This window comes from Anabas testudineus, chromosome 8 (assembly GCF_900324465.2).
Source record: "Anabas testudineus chromosome 8, fAnaTes1.2, whole genome shotgun sequence".
NCBI classification, from domain to species: Eukaryota; Metazoa; Chordata; class Actinopteri; order Anabantiformes; family Anabantidae; genus Anabas; species Anabas testudineus.
The window spans coordinates 10,562,994-10,573,997 of NC_046617.1; positions in this window are offsets into that span (position 1 = coordinate 10,562,994).

Here is an 11,004-nt window from a genome sequence, read left to right on the forward strand (position 1 = left end):
CAATAAACAACCTTTAAAGGCATGTTTTCACTGGCAGGCTTGGCGTCCATAGTCTGTTTCAGTGTTTACAGTAGCTGTCAGATATTCTGCGTCTGCTTTTTGAATATGCCAAGTTAAAAAACAAACAAGAATGATTTAAGAGCAAGAGTAAACTTTTAGATAGGACTGTTGTTGCTGTTCTTTGTCAGTTCACTCATCTGCCTGAGGGAGGCACAAGCAGCTCGGGAAAGATGAAGAGACAGATGGCCTATGTTTCTAATACAGTAATGTAAGTAAAGTGTTTCCTTTTGTGTGGGTTTAGTATCGTCACGCTGTACATGCTGCACATGTTTGTATGTACTTTAATAAAATCCCATGGTGATGAATATCTCTGCCTTATTGGCTGGGAATGTGTGATTAAATAAACTGAACTTGGAAAGTTTGAGGGCAGAAACACTGTTTATAAGTTTCCACTTGGCTGGATCGATAAGGGGAAGAGGAACTAAGATAAGATAAGAAAACCTTTATTAGTCCCACAATGGGGAAATTGCATGTTGTACTTAATATAAGTACACCAAAATCTACTAAATAAAATGTCATATAAAACTAATTTAACTGTGACAAAGTGCATGTTGTAAAGTTACCCATAAAAGATGTTGTCAGTTCTATGACTCTGAGTGTGTTTAGGGGAAAAGAAGGTCTTATTGTTTCTTCTGTCATGTCAGTAACTACACAGGAAAAAAAAACTACTTCGAGATAATAAGTTTAGATTTTTGAGTGACAGCTGTTTAGTGAAGTCATCCATTGAGAGCTGCTTTCTCTCACTGACAGAGTGAGCTGTTTGCTACAAACACTGACACGTTTTAGCACTGATGACTGTATCATATAGAAATATAACTCAGTCAGACGTCACTGTGTGCTGATGCTCTGACACTCCGGCTCATGAAACCCTGTACATCACTACAAATGAGTCAGAAAAGGCTCTGATTGGTGTGTTTACTGGTTACTTTTAGGCATTGTTGTCCTGTCCTATATAGTTAGTTCAGTTTATGTCTTGGTCATAACCAAAGTCCTTCACTTGTTATTTGCTGTTGACTCTTCAAGGAGTTGGAGCCAGCTGGGGAGGTTCTCTAATAATGTGTCCATGGAAACAAGGCAAAGGGTCACATGTGTCTTATCACTCAATGCAGGAAAAGCCTTGTGCTTCATTTGGAGAGATTTTATAATGTTTCTTCCTCATTAGTTAAAGCTAAGACTTCTGATGTCACTCTCTCTCTCTCTTTCGTCACAGTTCAGGAAGCACTCACAATCAATATTTCGGTCAAAATTCTTTCTCTTAACTTGCATTGGTGAGAAAGAAAGTAAAAAATCAAACAAAGTCAGGCTCTTAACAAGCAGTATGATTATTTAAATTAGTATTAATAGCATTGATGTTAAGCTGAAAATGAGAATTTTGAATAAACTACACCTGGTATCTACTTAAGCTGCTATGTGTTCACTCCACCTGCAGCTGAAGTGTCGTACTACTGCTTTGACCTTCACGTGCATGCGAAGAGGCACCCAAATCCCAAATGGGGATGAATCCATCAGCAATCAAGTGTTGGCACCAGAGATTTGCATTAGTAGACTGTGCCACAAACAGATCCCATTTGATTCTATATGAATTATAAATAGGTTTCTCATTTGAGAACGGGCTTTAATATATGTAGATTATTGTAGGTAGACATTGATAAGGAAACACCCTAATCACAGGATGCTGACTGGCTTTGACTTTGTTGATGCTGATGAAGGGCTCCAGTTGTGGATTGTCAGTCCTACGCTATGAGATGACTGGAGCGTCTGTTTTAATGACCATGTGTGAAATAATTTCTATATTTAAAGACAGACACCTCTTCCCTGCAAGCGTATAATTAATGTCTCTGTGCCTCCTTATAGCATTTTTGCACATTCTCTTCAGTTTCATGTGCAAACAGATGAGGGAGAGCATGCCTAACGTGTCCTCCAGCACGAGGGTCGGCGCATCAGCCCCTCAACCTTATTTGCATGTGTTGCAAACATTGCTGCAAGAGTGTCAATCAGCGAAGCACTGACACAGAACAGCATATTGTCAACACAAGTGTCAAGGGTAGGAGCCGATTAGCATAAGTAAGCTAACATAAGAAAAGTTAATTTGATTTACATTAGTCAGATATGAATGCTATGCTAAATACATTATTAATAAGTCAATAATAGTTCAGATGGAAAATTGCAACTGCATCTCCACTTATGATTTCATGCTTGGTTCTGCAGTAACATAGTAGATCATGGTGGGAACAAACTGTCCATATAGAGTTTCAGGTAGTGAAAGGTATTACAGTGACTAGTGACATAAAACAACCCTTGTGCATCAGAAAATATTTATTGATGATTGATTTGATGTTTGTTATATACACAGGTACAAATCTAAAGCAGGCCTGCCACATTATGAAATCATAGATGTTTCTTTTGTTGTTGCTGTCATAATAAATATTTATTGCAGAACTGTGTAAAAGTAGATGACAGCTCAGTCTTACCTGTATCTAACCTGCACTGTCAAAACCTGGAAGGATTTTTTCTCGGCGACATCCCTCAGCAACAGTCAAATGATGCCTTCATGTGCATACCGTAAAACCCTGCTTTGAATTTCATTTGGATTATAGCCCAGTTCCAAGGAAAGAAAAAACTAAATCGTTATTGATATTTGGTCTAATGACTAATAAATGATTCAAAGTTGTTCTTTGAACATTGATGCTGTATATCTTTTATTACTACTACATTTGAAGTCACTCCTTAAGCAATTAGACCATAATGTTTTTTTTTTAAGTGTAACCTTTTTCTTCTATATGAGCTGTGTTGTCCAAGATATACTTTTAAAAACTTGCTTCACTTTAGCAATCTGAATAAAATTTGTCTCCATTTGGCTTTAACCTTTAACCAGCCTTTTCACGTCAGGACTGCGATTCTCTTTTAGCCTGTCGTAGCATCGATATTTCCGACAGCAGTCGAGGACAGTGAAGTGTCTCCGCACTTCCTATGGCCATATTTGGGTAAGCAGCGGTGAAGCGTGAGCTCCGGAAAGCGCTTGGAAGGACTAAAACGAGCTTTTGTCTGTCGTATATCACAAGACAAATATCTAAACGCTGTTTGCACATAAGTTGACTGCGCCACGTTTGCAGGAGGAAACATCTGCAGTGATCAGAGCTTTGATTCACAGGAACTCTGACGCACGCAGCAGGAAAAAAAAAAAAAAACAATCCACACTGGAAAACTGTCAAGAGACACAGGTAAGGCTATGATGGATTATTTAAAAAATCATTTAACAGACTAAAAATGACCTTTTACCATGAGAACAATTAATAATGAAAAGTCTGCATCAGCTGTACTGACTCATACTGTCATTGTTAAGGAGGTTTGTTAATTGGCACCTGTTGATCTAAATCCAGAACAGTTAGAAATAATGAAATTTTGCCTTTTTGATGTGCATAAAGTTCTGTGAATTCCCAGAATGGATGTATGCTTGCTATATGATGAATTTTACAACCATTATATGAATCAGAAATGCTGTATGGAAATGCTGCCTTCACCATTGCCAAAAGTCTCCCATCATAGACATGTTAAACATGGTGTTGAAACCTGATCAGCAGCAGAAGTTGTCTGTTACTGTGTGCGACTGTCACTGAGTGACACGACATCCAGGCACACAAGTCTGACACACATCCTGGAAATGCCATTTCACTAAATTCTGGCGTGTGCGTGGTTTTCTTAACTGTTGCACTCTTATTCGTCCATGCTTTGCACTTATCAAGCACATTTCTAACGCTAGAAACGCCCCACATCCATCAAAAACCAAAACACACACACACACACACACACACAGAGCAGCATCACATCAGATAGAGACAGAGCATGAAGTTGGTGTTGAGGATGTGCTATTTCACTCCTGAGCATGAAACATTAGTAGCCGCAGGAGAAATCCTGCTCTACAGCTTCTCTGCAAGAAGTTACATTTATCCTGAGAATAAAGGCAGGTTTCGACTTCACCAGCTTGATGTGATTTTAACGCACTTGGAAGTTGAGACATAATGCTTGCTGAGCTGCTCACTGTGTATCAATCAATCCTGTGCTTTGGAGATATTGACACACACACACACACACACGGAGCACACAACACACATAGCAACTAGAATGATCTCTCAGTGACAGCGGCAGTAGTTTGTGTCTGTAATTTACCTGTGCATTTAATATTGATGTGCAACGCATTAGAAGGGTAATTTTTGTTTTTTATTCATGACCTGAATGAAAGTGCAGTCTAATAGAAAAGAAGCTCTGGTTGGCACGCATGTAACTAAAATCTAATTGTCAGTGTCTCACATCTGCTTAAACCATCTTTGCCTGTTTTATTCATAGCTTAAATTGCGTGGCTCTGTGTGGCTTTCTCCTGTGCAGGTCCACTTTAGACTGATAATAATGAGTTCATTAGCGATGAATTAATCATCCCTTCTTATTATCATACAGTAGATGAGTGGCCATTAGTCATAAATCTTGCTTCACTTTCAAAGAGGCATCATAAAAAGGTTATGGTAATGCTGCACTAAGATAGCATTCACTTGTTCTGTTTGGAAGTACGCCATTTATTCCAGCATGTGTGAACAGTTGTATGACTTCATAGCAGCACTTGTGTTGCAGCCCAGTGTCATGTAAACACAGATTGATGCTTTTTTTTTTTTTTTTTTTTGTTATGTTTGTTTGTTTGTTTTGGTGTAAACTATGAAGCTGGCTTTATTGCTTCTGCATAAGGAGCCAGTGGGCTGCTGTTCTTGACAGCAGTGTTACTGCTGGAGCGAGCATTTTCAGCGACAAAGGATATATTATCTGGGGTGTAATGAGCAAGGATTTGTGCCATTGTTTTAGTTTTATTTTTTGTGTGTCACTGTCAGTGATTTCTGCTGCTTGGCTGCGGGGCTGACACCCTTTACAAAGGCTCGCAACCATCAATTCGTGGGATTTTCTCTGGTAATCAATTTCCAAGCCAAAGTGCCTGTCATGTGCCTTGACAACACGTACTCTGGGAGCCTTTGGGCTGAGCATACCGGGTGCACTGTGTTTCTTTTGATGGATTATAGATTGTCTTATCTACAGGTGCCTACAGTAAATGACAGTGACGTCCACATTTTTCTATATCGAATCCACTGGAAAGCTTGTTAACGAGTTGACATAGAACTGTCCCCGAGGGCCAGTCGCATAACAACACTGATGGCCAATAATGAGGCTCTTGATTGTGTCTTAAAGGTTATGACAGTCATACTTTTTAAGCTACACTGCAGACTAATCTACTTACAGTTATGATCTGGGCGCATATCCCCTCAGGCTCGTGTGATTAAATTACGTTCTGCGCAACACTGAGGTCAAAATGTGCGTGTGTTGTTTGATTGAATTACACAAACACAAACTGTCGGTGTCATCATAAGAGTAGACGCTTAATGTTTCCCTTTCGTTTTTCATTTTCATTCCTCGGGAGGAATGTAATGAATTAAATGCATGGTCCTAATTACTTTGATTGTAAGACAAATGTTGCAAAACCATCTCTCTCTCTCTCTCTCTGTCTGTCTCTCTCTCTCACTCTCTCTCTCTCTCTCTGTCTGTCTCTCCCTCTCTCACTCTCTCTCTCTCTCTCTGTCTGTCTCTCCCTCTCTCTCTCTCTCACTCTCTCTCTCTCTCTCTCTGTCTGTCTCCCCCCTTTTGAAACACTTAACAAGAGTCTAAAAGATGAAGCTTTTACGCTCAAACACACACTTGGAGCAGTGCTCAACAACAAGACTAATGACTTAGAAAGGAGCATTATTGAAAACCACAAAGGCACTAATCTTTAGACGGCTGTTTGAAGCTTCTAATGACTGACTCAGAAGGTGTTTCCTATGCACCTGGATTACTCTTGTCCTATAGAATTGTGTCTCAACTCAGTCGTGTCGAAGTGATGAGACTGTTTCCTGCGTGAACTGCCTATATAATGCTGTTCGTGTTTTGCTGCTTTAACACATTGCACATTATAACACATTATATCATCAAGGGTCTTTTTTCAGCCTTTGTCAAATTCCATTTACCTGTATTTACCAGCTCCTTTTCCTCTGCTGTTACCATAGAGACACTCCATCCCTTTCAGCTAGGCGCCTTTGGCTGCTGGGCTCATTGGCTCTCACAGGAGAGAGACACTGGTGAGCAAGTGTTTCCCTGGCACGACTTCGGCACCAATGTAGTGAGAAAGGCATTTACTTGGCTTTGACAGTGTTTCCTTGGCAGCCGGCACCCCACCGACAGCGGCACGTCAACCCGTTTTGTCACTATGGGCTGAGGGCTGAGAAATGTGAAATCCAATTGGGAGAGATCCACTCCTGTAATTGAAATGAGTTCACCTGGGAGACAGATGCTCTCTGGTACCTGCTGGCTGTCAACAGTCCAAGCTTACCAGCCAGTATGCAGTAGATAGTATGTGATGGTCAGGGTTTTTCTGTCTGTGACACCAAAGCTTGAAGTTGGAAAACATGTTTCCTATTTACCACAGTGAGCAAACATGCCTCAGGTATTTCAGCTTCTTGGTCTTTTCAGGATGTCACGAAGAGAGTGTAACACTGTTAAACAGGCGTCAGCCAGTGGACCGTGTAATTGTGAACAATGTCTGGCTTCAGATCATAAATGCACTTTTGTTTCTTGGCATATTTTTAGCTATAACGTGAGCTGGATGTATGTAGAAACATTCACACGAGAGCTAAATCGTGTGTCTCTGTCCCCTCTGTCCCTCTCTAGGAGTCTGTTTCTGCACATACTGCACCGTTTTGCTCAGGGCTTTCTAAATACTTTATGTATTTAGAAAGCAGCTGCATGAAAGCCCATTGTAAGATAATTGCAGTTACCAGTTTATGGAATTGGAAATCATCGAAAACTATTTGACTAGAGCACTGGAATAAAAAATGTAACCCAAAATAATGTAATACATTGCCTTGTTAAATGCTTTTTGGGGTTGTTAAACAGAGTTTATATTGATAACAAATCTGCAATGATTATTTTTTATTACTTTATTTCAGAAATCTGAATTCAGAGATAGATCAGGACTCCAGACCTAACCTCTAATTCAACTGGCAGAGGGGGAAAACTGTCATATATTCTATGTATATATCAGTTTATCTTGGTGATTGTTATTCCTGTGCTGTGGATAAATATAGATGTTTAAACTTAGCTATCCTTCATGTGTATGACATGCTTCAAGTGCATCTATGATGTTGATAGACAGCAGAAAGTATCAACAACAAGCTTCAGTCATACTCAAATCAACCTGAGTCTCTGCATATTTGAATATTTGATATTCAGATCAGTCACACACAAAATAACTCCTCGTGCAAGCTGCAGTCAACCATAATGCAATGCTGCAAATCATTATGTCAGCTAGAGCTTATTGTACATATGATAAAAAAAAAAAGTAGGATTAGCACCTTGTGACTCTGTCTATCATTTTAGTAGATAAAGGGAATCGCTGGGTGAAGTAGAAATAGAGGCGATTTCAACAATTTCTGACTGGGTGCAGCAGAAATGACACTTTGATTATATCTTTGAGAGAACAAGTATTGACACTTAAGTATATTACAGTAAAGTGGAGAAAGTCCAAGTGGATAACAGATTCAGTCTCTTGGATGGATAGCATATTGTCCTTTGGCTTGGCCAAAAATGCAACTTGTACATTGAATTTTTGGCTTAGTCCGAGCTGGAAAGCCGACTGCGTGCGGCTCTTACTGCATTTGGCCCGGAGCCCTGAATGATGGCAGCCACACAAGCAAATATGTTTCATTTATTGTGTCCATTTGGTGCAACTCAAAGTGTAATTCAAAACAGGCAACCTTCTATGGGGTCACCCAAGAAAATAAATACCAAAAAATCCACATTACCTCTTAAATGGGATTCATCTACAATCTCTTCCAACACACACGCAGATATTTTTGTTTTGCTTTTACAGTTTCTTAACAGCAGTGATGACTGTGTGCTACGCTGGTTGAAAAGTCAGAAGAAGCCCCCAGCCCACGATCCATTGCTTCTTTTTCACATGGATTCACAGACATTGGCTGTCAGCTGTTGAAAAGAGTGTCTGACTGTCCTCTGGAACAACTTGTCTATCAATCAAACCCTGCCTCTCGTGCGTCCTTGTCATTGCTCTTTCTTTGAGCATTGTGCTCTCTCGACACACTGGCTCACAAAAAAACCCCCTCAGTCATCTAAGTGGAGCCGGTATCACAGTCCTATTTATAAGACGTTCACATCACGGGTAAGATGCAGTAAACTGAACAAGCTGCAACGTAAGTGATTAGATGCTGTTGAAGAGACTATTTTATTTCAGAATAGGATGATTTCTTCGTTGCTAGGCAGATGTGCTTTCATGCTTGAGCATTTTGCTATAGAAACTCCCATTTACGAGATGACCTTGCAATCAGATAATTCTCCAGCTTTTCTATGTGAACTCAAAAGTGAAATGACACTTCCCGTGCTCTGTAAACAGTCTTGCTTCCATATTGCTGTGAAATGCTATGTTAATGTGGCAGCTAATAAATGTATTCTGTTCCTGTGAGGGTTTAGTGACCGACTTCAATATTGAACTACAGGTATTTATAGACACGCAACCTTCTGTCGAGATTAAAAGGATTATGTCCCAATAAAGGGTATATGCTTCAGATAAAAAATGAAAATGAAAATTAAGCTCAGTGTCTGAATTGTGATGAAACAAAGCAATAAAAAGGCATTACTATCAAATAAGTATAAAAAAGTGTTGTTAGTCATTTAAAGCTATTTGGGTTTTGTGCCTGCAGACTCAGCTATGGTTACCAGGATAAAGTGAGCTCATATAAAAGCATTCGAGTTTGCTATTGCAAAAATGGCGCCGTTTGCAGTCTTTACATTTTCTTCTTGCTTTTTTTTTTTTTTTTCTTCTCTCTGGACGGGGAATTATTTGGCTCTTCTTCTGCGGAGAGCACTGACAGTGCACAGTGTTGTTATGAGGCCCATGTAATTCAGTTAGACACCATGACGCCAAAATGAGAGTTGACTTTACGGCAAGTGGCTCCGAGTCGCTCTCAGTCAATTGCTTAGCAACACAGTGCCAATCTCTCGAAGGTTGCCAGATAGGCTCATTTTTCTAAATTTGTATTTCAGTTTTGATAACCAAGGAGCACCTTTCTCAACCACCAGATAACATTTGTGCTTCTGTTATAAACCTAAAAGAACATGTTGGAATAAAATAACAATTTCAGGTCAGATATATGCTTTATATTGCATTCCTATTTCTTTCTAAATAGATTTTATTGTAAATTGCTGTTTGTTGAAATTAACTTATAATAATTTTGGTTGGAAAAAAAACGACTTCCTGAACAATCTAAGTAATTTCTAAAGGAAATATTCCCATCCTTCCTATTATCCTGACATGACATGAACGCAACATTCAGGTTGCACCAGAATTCGCGAGCACTGAATTACCGTAGCAACAATACTAGCACCTGGCCAAGCAACAAGATGCATAATGAATTTGAATCATGGACTACACCTTAAAGAATATTGCATAAAGCTCTTTCAGAAATGCATATAGTTGCCCTAACAGAGGAAAATATATATCATTATTGTGTCTGTAACTATTAATCTGCTGTAAACGGACAGCCCTAACATTATTCCTAACGTGACAGACAAAGTGCTGTACATTTGCAAACACATTCACAAACCGATGCTGTACCCTCAAGTTCACGATCTAGTCACTAATGCTGTGATTAGAAGATAACCTGCTGTCCCTCCGAAGCCACTGTCTATTATCCCGACCACTTCTCCTGTTAAGGGTCGCAGGAGTGCTGCAGCCAATCCCACGCTGTCATCGCACAAGAGGCAGAGTACACCCTGGACACACACTCTCATTCACACCTATGAGCAATTTAAGTCAATTAACTGTATGTGTTTAAACAGGAAGGAAGCCTCCATATGTGATATAATACGTGTGTTAGATGAGTCAGTGTAATGCTTTGTCAGATTCAGTGTTGGATTATATACATATCGTTCTTGTAAAATTATAGGTTTTCATGATAAGAGAAGCTCAGAGAAACAGCAAGTGAGCAGAGGCAAAGGCTCGCTACTGTTTTCTGATTGACATACATGTAGGTATTGATCTGGTAGTTCAACTTCTAGATAACCTCACCGGGATGATTGAGAATCTTTACCGATATGGAGGTATAGCCTTTGGGCAGCCCATCTAAGCAAAGCCTTTAATTCCTGTCCTCCAGCTAGCAGCTCAAAGTTATAATCATGTGTTGAAAAAGAACATCTATGTTCAAATGACAACATTAAACACACACACACACACACACACACACACACACACAAAAGTTTTACAAATTACAGCTTCCAGTTCCACTACATGACCAGTTCCTCAGTGTGGTACTAGGTGTTTTTAATTACTTGTTGAAATATGGGACTGTTACTAAAATACAGTCATATGGTTTTTGTTTACAAATTTATAAATTATTAACTGTTATATGGAAAATTAAAAGCAATAAAAACCGGAATAACATTATCTAAATGTAGCGTTACAATTTACAATCTGCAATCCCACATAACATTTCACTTTTCCTATAAACATTATTGACCTTCAGTAAATGTATTGTCTCTCTTTGGACATCGTCATCATCACTTTGGAGTGTCTTTGCAACAGTAGCTATTAGTGTTTGACCTGCACATGTTTCAGGTCTAAACATTTTCTCTCCACTTTGGTACTGGTACAGATACAATAGTTTTGTGAGATTACTATTACACATCTGTTATTGTTCTCCAGTCTGCACAGCATATTCATTTGCATGTTGTGGATTTGCAGTGTGTGACCTAAAAATAAAGGGCTGTGATCTGGCCAGACTAAAAGGTGGAAGATAAATTGCACAACCTGCGGCATTAGTCAGACTCAGACAGAAATAGAACACACCTTCTTCTGAGGAAGAC